Source organism: Rattus rattus, chromosome 4 (assembly GCF_011064425.1).
Source record: "Rattus rattus isolate New Zealand chromosome 4, Rrattus_CSIRO_v1, whole genome shotgun sequence".
NCBI classification, from domain to species: Eukaryota; Metazoa; Chordata; class Mammalia; order Rodentia; family Muridae; genus Rattus; species Rattus rattus.
The window spans coordinates 140,725,729-140,736,550 of NC_046157.1; positions in this window are offsets into that span (position 1 = coordinate 140,725,729).

Below are 10,822 nucleotides of genomic sequence, written 5' to 3' on the forward strand. Positions count from 1 at the left end.
TAACAGAAGCAATATGAGCAGATTCTGATTCTTCCCAAACTGAATAATGTAAGCTGCAAGCTAATTAAGATGATATTAAGTCATAACTCATTTTTAAAAAGATATGCAGACTGTCAGTCCATGTGAGAAAAAAAAATCAATAACACAAAGTTTGGCCAAGAATAGTTCCCCAACTTCAAAGACTTTGCAAAATATTTATTAATTATAACTGTAAAACAAAACTCACTTTGTAATGGAAATCACTTTCAGTAAATAAACTGAAATCAACAGCAGCCTCTCAAACTGGAATTCTCTTCCTTTGCAAAGATATGACACAAAGGAATAGAGACTCACCTCCAGGAGAGTGGTAACACAAAACTTGCCATAAAACACTGGGGAATATTAGTTAATTCTGAAATGAGCAGTCTAATTTAAATAATTGCTTAATTAGTTTGGCTGAATATTTAAAATTCACAGTTTATTGTAGTCCATGAAAGAGTGAATCAATGTTTAAGGTGAATGAGAGCCCTAGCTGCTAACAGCAACATGTAATGGTTTGGATGTTTAATGAAACATAGTAATAAGGTAAAATTATACATATAATCATATATATGTAATCATATATAATCATATATATGTAATTATATACATAATAATATATAATCATATATATCTAATATATATATATATATAATCATAAGGAAAAATGCTACCATCTCTCTTGCAGGGTGGTGATGCAGAAGGAAATCAGGGAAGTAGTGTGGTGATTTCGTCAAACTTGAAACATTCCCTCCTAAAAGTAGGCTCATAAGGCTCAATTAGGAACCCACATTTATATCTCAGAAAGCATTTCAGTAAGTCGGTATGAGCAGTAAAGAATTATTAGAGAGAATACACTCTCCTCAAAACTAAGTTACCTTGACTGCAGTTCCTGAAGTCTAGAGATGAAGCTCCCATGCAGTACTACCATGCTGAATTTTTTTTGGGGGGGGGTAATATAAGTGCCTTTGAGTCATCCATAGTCCTGTACATAATCCCTGTGAGTAACTTATGCTGTGAAAGAATTTTCAGGAGGAGCTGAGTTCAGATCCTAGCACCCATGTAAAATATACAAGCATGCCAATTAGTGTTCTACTTTGCAAAACGTCAGCAATGTAAGGAATGGAGACAGGAGGATAACTGATGCCTGTCAACATTCCAATGAAATAAGAGACACTGCCTCAAAAGAATAAGGCAGAACATGGTAGAGCAAGATATTTGACTAAGATGTCTCTGCCTTCTACATGCACACACCATACACATACATATGTGCAAGTACATGCACACACACACACACACACACACACACACACACACACCCTCTACTCCCCACTTGAATAATATTGATTTATTTTTTTTATTTTTATTTTTTATTTTTTTTCGGATCTGGGGACCCAACCTCAGGCCTCATGCCCTAGGCAAGCGCCTACCGCTTGAGCTAAATCCCCAACCCCATGATTTATTTTTTAAAGAACATTTTATGTGGAATTATCTACAACTGACACTCAGAAATCCCTTTAAGAAAATATTTAATTTTTTGAATCTCTTAAAGTTTTATCTTCTGAAAGGAATTAACAAGAGGTTAATCATTTACCTATAAATTTGATTTATATAAATGGTATTATGCATTCTTAATGCAGACAACACACGCAATGCTAGAACCAGTCTTCTTCAGCAAGTATGTATAGGGCAGATATGTCCATTAGAAATATTAACAGTTTGCCATAGCTTTGTTTGTTTAAATATGTTTAATCATAACTATAAATTATATATACAGCAGAAACAAAGTGGTTAATAATTTAAAGATTAACTCTGTCAAAATAATTTGTGCAGTCTTGATATCATTATTTAATTGCAAGTTGTTGAGAGAAGTGTACACAACACATGCTAAATATTTATTAAGCATTGACTAAGACAAAGAATAAGAATTTAACAGGTTAGCAAATATTTGTGCTTTATAAGCTTTTATTATTTGATTAAGCATGGAGATAATTTAAGAACAAATAATTAAAACCTAGCACAAACTATGCTTTCAAATGAGCTACATAGTGATTATTTCAAGAAGACAAATCAGAGAAAGAAATGCTCCAGATTCAGTTCTTCTCCACAGACTCATTAATACTTCTAATTTTTAGAAACTTTCATTGCATTAAGGAGGAATCAAACATTTGAAATACCTTTTATAGTACTACTTCTAATAGCCAGTTAGTGTTTTAACTACCCTTGAAAAACTTAGTCTTCTGACATCATCCCCATTGTATTGTAATTAGAAGCTGTAATATTTAAGAATACACTTTTAAGAAAAATCTTCAGCATTGACACAGGGACTTTCTAATCAGCACAGTACCTCATTTCCTGAATTTATCCTTGTCCAGGGCTATATTTAGTTGGATATTTGACTCAAAGTTTAAAGAATTTCTAATGAGGTTCCACCATAAAATGTTGGGGGATATTTGTGCCATTATTTCAACATTAAATGACACTCTGGAGTCACATCTTTACCTTCCAAATAATATATAAATTTAACATCTGCTAAGGTGTAAACTACAAGTTTTTACCATGTCAAAATGGTAAAATTGAATGTGTCCTAATTATTTTTTTGAGCAAATTCTGGAAGAGTAATTTCTAGATCACAGCATTGAGATTTTAGATAAAGGTTATTACAAATGTCATCCAAGAAATTGTGTCTGTCACTCAGCTTTATGTTTCTGGAATGAGTATTTGAGGAACCAGCTTTCAAGGCAGAAAGGTATTTTGCTCATAGTTTTAGAGTTATAAGTCTAGGGTCATTTAAACTGTCACTTTGGGTCTATAGTAAAAGACAAAAATCAGAGTAGGGGTACATGACATATTGGTTTCTTTACGTATGGCTCCAGTCATTTAAGTAGGCACCACCAACTAATATTTCACTATGTCTTTATTGTTGCACAAACTGATGACTAAATCTTAGCTATATGGACATGCTCAACTCTAACCTTCGCAGCTAAGTTTTTATAAAAAAAGAATAAGTTTATTGCCTTCAAAAACTTGCAAAAATATGATATTGTCATTTATAGATATTTCTATGATGATACATAAAGAAAAATATCCACTAAATGAATAATTTGAATGTTTCTAACAAAAAGTTCATGTGTATGGTATTTCTGATGGCTTTGTCTCATTTTCAATGCCTGTACTCATACTACACATGCCTATCAAAATTCTAGACTCGTGTTCATGAGTTCTATATGTTTATAATGACGTGTATTTCTACATGGATGTAGTAAGCCACTTCATCAGTGTGGTTTTATATTTTATTATGATTATTCATCCTGATACATAGTAATTTGTTTTTATGATGAGAACTCTATAATTTCTATGACATCAAAATTATATGTCCTTTCTATACTGTCAGTTTCCATTATATAAAACACATTTTGTTCTATTATATTTGTTTTCACATTTTCCTATTCAAATAATTTTAATCAAAGACAGCTTCTTCTCTTAAAGCATGCATATGATTAACCTTTCACTCATTATCTTTTCATAGCTGTACATATATTATATTTGAATTTATCTCATCCAGTCTCTTGAATTTGAAAAGTACCTGTAAACTAAGGCTCCAAGTTAAAACTTCTATGTTTTTTTCTAGTACAAAAAGTGTGTCTAATATCCTTTGATATTCCCGTTAGGAGAAATGAATATAACAAAAAATGAAGTCCTTGGTCATCTCCATCAAATTAAATAAACTTAGTTTTACTTGTCATCTCAAGGCAGTATTGAATAGCAAGGTGGAGTCATTAATGATGCTGCCATTACATGCAAAATACTTGCAAGCTAATGAGCTGCTCATTCTTGGCCAGTCAGGTGAATCTTGACTTTTCTTTTAAATTACATCTTTTAACCAGAGAGTTCAGAAGAGTTCAATGAGTTTGCCTCCTTTACTAGGCAGCATTTTGGTTACATAGGATACTCAGATTTTGGGGATGGTACATTTATATTTTATATCATTATTAAGTATTCTTTTTAATCCTTGCTTCTCCTCTCTTCCTTACATTCCTTGCTGTGTTAGTTTTTGTCCCTGCTATAGCAACAACACACATAAAGGTTTAAGTGACTGTAAGATTTAGTTCATATCACTGCAGTTACTTTTGAGAGTTTGAAAACACTTAGGGTGAGAAACGGAGGATTTGGAAAATTTCTGTAAGCTAGAAGGTGAATGAAAGTTTTAATTTTTTTTTTATTTATTCTTCTTATATATTGCATCCAAATGTCGTTTCTCCCTTCCTTCCCTCCCATTTCCTTTTCTTCACCCTTGAACTCCTGGTCCACTTTCTTCCTTTTCTTTGGATATGGGTAGACCAATAATAGAGCACAACAAAAAAACATGGCATATCAATAGCAGTAAGACCAAAATCCTCCTCGAATTAAAGGTAGGACAAGGTTCATTGATTCTGTGGGTTTTCTGATGGTGTCCTTGACCCCTCTGTCTTTTAGCAAAGCTTCCTCCTCTTTCTGTAGGATTCCAATTTCTAATGTTTGGCTGTATTCTTCATCTGTTTTAATCAGTTGCTGATGAAGCTTCCCTGATGACAATTATAGACATCAATCATGAGTATAGCAGAATATCATTAAGAATTGTTTCATTGACTTTTTTACCAGTTCTATTTTACCTATCTTAGGCTCTGGTCTATCCAGCTGCTGTGTCTGCGGTTCAGGCAGTGTGTCAGAGGTAGGATCCTTTCTTGTGGTATGATATCGTTACCAACTTTACCCAGCACATCTCGTATGTAGACTTATAGTAAGCTCAAGGTTTTGTGGCTGGGTTTTGTCTCAAATTCTTCCACTGGAAGACTTGGTTGGTTACAGAAGATGGTGTTCAGGCTCTATGTTCCCATTACTTGTTATTTTGAGCTATGGTCATCCCTGTATAGTCTGGGAGTTTCCAATGTACCAGGGTTTCTATATCATCCTGAGATGCCCCTAATTCCAGTTGTCTCTCTCCCAGTACTCTTCTCCTTCATATCTTCCCACAATTAGTTGGTCCTCATTCCCATCCTCCACATGGCCCAACTTCTACCAGTAGAATATCTTATTTTATTTCCTTCCCAGACATTATTTTGCATATCCCTTGGCCCTCACCCTATTGCTTAGCTTCTCTGAGTCTGTAGTGATTATAGTATGGTTATCCTTTTTTACAATTAGTATACACTTATAAATGAGTATATACCTATGTTTATTTTTCTGGGTTCGTTACCTTATTCAGGATAGTTTTTATCATATTTTAACACCGAATATATAGTATTGTCAATTTTTTAAACATACCATATTTTTCTTTTATCCAATGTCTAGTTGAGGGTATTTAGATTGTTTCCAGTGTTCTGGACAATTATGAACAGAGCTGCTATGAATACTAGTGAGCATGTGTCTCGTAGTAGGGTAGAACATCCACTGGATATAGGCCCAGGAGTAAAGTGGCTGGTCTGGGGGTAAATCAATTCCCACCCCCTTTCGAGAAGCTAAATTGAATTCCAAAGTGGCCGTATAAGTTTTCACTTTCTACCAACAATGGAGGAGTGTTATTCTTACCTCCATATCCTAATAACCTGTGAGGAGTTGTCACTGTTTTTTGGTCTTGGTCATTCTTTGACAGATGTAAGATGGAATTTCAGAGTCATTTTTGATTTGTATTTTCCTGATGGCTAGGATACAAACATTTCTTTTATGTTTTTCAATATTTTAGATCCCTCCATTGAAAGTTCTTGTTTAGATTTTACCCTATTTTTTTTATATTGGATGATTTGTTTTGTTGATGTCTAGTTTCTGAGTTTTATATAGTTTGGAAATTAGCCTCCTTTCAGAGATACAGTTGGTGAAAATCTTTTCCTATTCTGGAGGCTGCCATTTTGTCCTATTGATGATATTCTTTACATAACAGAAGCTTTTCTTTATGTGTTGATGCCCACACCGACATGGCACCAAGAACCGGGCATAAGCCTGCGGAATTAAAAAATACACACACGTGGGTTATTCGTGTTAAGCAAGAAAACATATTCTTAGCTTGATTTCACCGAATATATACCCAAGTTGACCAGGTGGAAAAATCCCAGCTTAAAGGCTTCAACAAAAAGATCTGAATACATGCCCAGATTTACTGAGAGAAATCCAGGAACACCAGCCTAACCCAAAAAACAAAAAAGACTGAAAGACAAAAGGCAGGTAAAAGAATTGACCATCGCCTATGTGTGTCATTGTTGGCTCAGGCTGTTCCTTTGTTAGGAAACAAAAAGGCTCTACATGCATCAGCAGAGCTCAGCAGGGTCAAACCCTGCAAGGAACCCAGAAGGGTCTGACAATAAGAAACACAGCAGGGGACCTAGGAGGTTGTGGACAAGTCCCCCTATTTTATTTTTTATTAAGCAAGTCCCCCTATATTATTTTTAAGGAAACCCGTCTTAGGTCACTTTGGGTTATCAGACCCTTTTCCGCCTCTGGAAAAAATTCTGCCAGTCTCAGAATTTCCTGTTCCCAGGGGCAAGGCTTGGTCCCAAAGAGTTGCCTGCCCTTGGCTAACTGCTTCTCGTGAAGGCTGAGTCTAATTTGGGAGAGGGTTTGTCCCCACCAAGGAGAACAACACCTGCTTAGTTGCTGCCTCAGGACTGGGAATGCTGTTTGCACATGGTGATAAGAAGCACATGGGCTGGGACTACTGTGGCACCCAGGCCAAATGGGGAGGGCTATAACACCAAGGGCCATGTCCGTTGTTCTTGTATGTAAATTTAGAATTACCAATCATCAGCAACTACTTCCAGAAATTTTACCCACTGTGCAAGTACCTAACAATAGATAGAGGATAATTCCAGACACTGCAGACACAGTGGCTGCAGCAGCAATGACTGCTACAACAGCAGCAAAGATGCAAAAGTCTTTCCTAAAACAGTTCAGGATTGTCCATCCTTCCTGAATAACCTGCAGGCAATGGAACCATGCTGAGATCAGCATAACCAGGGGTCAGTTCCAGGTCTCCAGCAGTTTCACACAGATGGCATTCTGTGAAGCCAGAAACTGCAAAATATAACATCTCAGTCAGGGCAGCAAATGGCTTGGGAAACAGGAGGGCCAGGTAACAGCTGAGTTTGGTCTTCCCACATACAGCAGTGCATGAGGGTTGAGCACAGGCTGGTGGGACGGGATGCTTAGCGACAGTAACAATAACTGCAGCAATGCAAAAATCTCCGGAGGATACAGGATGAGGGGATCCTCCATCTTCATCCATAAGCAGGAATGACTCTAGGACCCGAATCATCTAGAGTTCAATCTTTTATAATTCCCAGCATCTGCATTTCATCAGACACTCTGGTAGTTGGCACACTCCTGCAGCATCCTGTAGAAAAACAACATGCCCTTTTCCCCATTTAAAATGCCTTCTATTTCACCCAGGCAGAAGTATCGCCCAGTTGCAGGATGCCACAAACACCAGAGAGTTCCTTTAATATCCAAATTTTAAAATTCAAAATAAAAGGGAGCATTATTTAAATAATTGTATAGCATGCAGGGATATAACTTCCCCTTTTATTTATTAAAATATTGTTTATAAGTCCTCAAGGAAATTGAGGACACTGAGGACTCATATTTAGAATTTGACTTGTATACCAAATTATTGTCTCTAGCATTATTGTTTTGGTGATATAAAGGATGAGATTGTTTGACTAATTGTACCTATGAAAGGCCTATAACCTGCCTGGTATCATTGCCCTCCCTCACTAAGGGGTCCAGGCAATTCTGTTTGAGTTCTTAAATGGCCTATAAAGGAGCAGCACATTTTCTGGAAGAATAGTTAGTGCTCTCTTAACTGCTGAGCCATCTCTCCAGCCCTCCATGAGTTTTATTTACCTAAACATTAAGCATTAATTAGAAATGCCAGATCCTGTAAATATTGTCTAGATTTATCCTTACTTAGAAATCCCTGAGCTGGCAGGGCGAGGCTGGGAGTTGAGAGGCAAATTGAGTCTTCCTCTTTAGTGAAGGTGTGCTATCAACCTCATTACTATTTCCAAAGAGATAGGTATGAGTCTATGGTTTTGCTTTAATTGTCTGGAGCCAGAGTACTGAAAGGACAGTGAGTTGTCAGATATTCATTTGAAAACATACTCACTGATTTCATGTAGAAAACACCTCTGATAAAGCATAAGTAATTGTAAATTTGAGTATTAGCACCATTTTAAAAGGAAAAATTTAACAATTGCAAAACCACAAGCACAATATATATGAATTGGAAATTTGACTTTTCAACATTTAAAAATATGGCTACAGTAATATAATTCAATAATCTGTGTGCTGAAATAAGGGAAACTTCAAGAGTAAATGTGATCTAATTATATATGTTGCCTCTCTCATTGAAGAACCATCTATAAATACAGTAAGCATATTTTCTATAGGATGCATGCACAAATTTACAGGAAGTATAAAAGCATTTATAGAGTAAAATTATCAATTTTGCCCAAAAATTTTTATGTAATAGAACAAAATATCAGTATTTGTAATAACCAATTTAATTGCTGTTTGAATAAGGTATGTGTCACCAGGTTCCTTTTAAATACTCCATGAGTCTATCCTTTATATTCTGTATTAACACAACAGCTTTATCTACCTGGGAGGATATCAAACAAAGACTTGAGTCCTCTGGCAAGGCAGAGGTAACTTAGCCAATTAACATATCCTCAGAAGCTTAAAATTAGTTTCAAATATTAAAAAAAGCAATAATGAATCTTTTCTGGAGCAACAGCTACTCCCAAAATTAAAGTTCAAGTGAGAGTAAAGGTTTGTAGTAAAATTTTCCAGTATATAATTATAAGATTCAAAGTCCTAGCTTTTACATTGACAGCAGTGACAAAATTACAATATAGGCTACATTAGTTCTTTTTAAAACTTTTAAAGATAATTTTTTATGGCTTAAAATTGCAAGTAAGTCATGAAATGAAAAAACCTTCACAATCACCCAGGATAAAGCAGCATAAAAATAAAAACCATCTTGAAATGGCAGTTGATAAACAAACAGGTTCCAATGCTCTCACAAGTTCCATAGCCTCGTCAATATCGTAAATCCCAATAACCTCTACCTGTTTGATTTCTTTTTTCTTAATCACAAATACGTTTGAGTTAGCCAATATAACACTGGCAAATCTGTAACCACAATCTTTTAAGTTCTTTGCAATTGCAGAGCAAACCACAACTTTGGAAAAAGCAAAACTCAACCTCCAACAAACAATATATAGCCTCCAAAATCCAGTCTCCAAAAACACCAAGTCTATCCTTCATATACAAAAATTTGACAAGCACAATTGTTAAGACATGAAAGTTGTGATGGAAGCAGTTCCAACACTCTCAACAAAGAGGCATTTTTAAATTCTTTAGAAACTTGGTTTTCTAGGATAAGAATCTAAAAATATTATAGACCTGTTTCCTGCTGGTTGGTTTATGCCACATGTTGTCTAGAATGACTACATCCAATGAGTACATTTAAGACAACTTTCTGTTACCAATGTAACAATTTTTTAACCATATCCAGTAACTTAAAAGCCAATAGTCCATAACCAAGACATGTATGCATTTAAAACCAATCAGAAACAAAAAATGAAGTGGCTACACATATCTTTAATATTTAGACCAAACACCATTTTTACCTTTTCTAGCTGTGACTTTAAGAGAAGCACCTTGTTACCTGCTAAGTTCAATAATAAGTCAGGGATTTTTCTAAGAGAAACAGCCATCAGCCCCTTGGTACTATAGAAGCTGAGGAGCTGTTGGCACTTTAAGAGATCAGCTTGTGCAGACGCTCAGTCCCTGGGCAGCCCTGCGCCAGACCTAGGGGCTCCCCAGTTACAGGCAGGGCCTAATGGCTGATTGAAACTGCTTTTTATTTATTTTGTTCTTTTGAAAATGAGTTAAACTCAAATCAAGGGTAAGTGACTGGGTAAGATAAAGACTTTTTGCCGTTTTTTTCTTTTTGAACATGAAACATAAAAACATTTGCCAAATGAGAAACAAAGACTAGAGACATAAACTGACAGATATGGACAGCTTGAATGCGCCATGGACAGATAATAGACGAGGAAAAAAAACTAAATGGTGTCCCACCAAAGGTGGGCTCTAGATATCCCCATTCAGGAACTGAAAGACCCTCAGATGGAGGAGACTGCTCCAATCCTGAGGACCCACACCACCCCAAGATCACAAGGGACCTCACATCTCAATGCAAAAAAGCAAGAGGTTTACTTGGGATACCAGTGCACTGGGGCTCTATACGGTCCTCATGCAGGAGTGGATGTAAAGAGCCCTGAATAGCAGAAATATACAGTTTATAGTCACCATAAGGTCATACAGCTTTATTAGGCTCAGCTATTCCAGTACCAAGGATATCTGACTTGGCAGATGTTTCCGGTCCTGAAATTCCCAGGAAAAGGCCACAGACAGTTATATCAGCTCAGCTATTCCACTACCAAGGACAACTGACTTGACAAATGTTTTCTGTCCTGTAGCACAAAATATACCATCTATTCTTATAGGTGGCTAGCTTCCTGGGGAGTAGGTGGGAATGTTCTCCCTGTGCTTCCTGGTCTATTGTCTAATGACTAACTAAGCAGAGGCCGACTTAAAAAATTTTCACTCTTAAGAGATGGCTGCACCAATACCATACAGTTTTTTATCAATATTGATCTGTAATACTGCTTGAGTTCAGGGAAAGTGATTCCCCCAGAAGTCCTTTTATTGTTGAGGATAGTTTTAGCTATCCTGGGTTTGGTAGAGAGACAGACAGATAGACCCG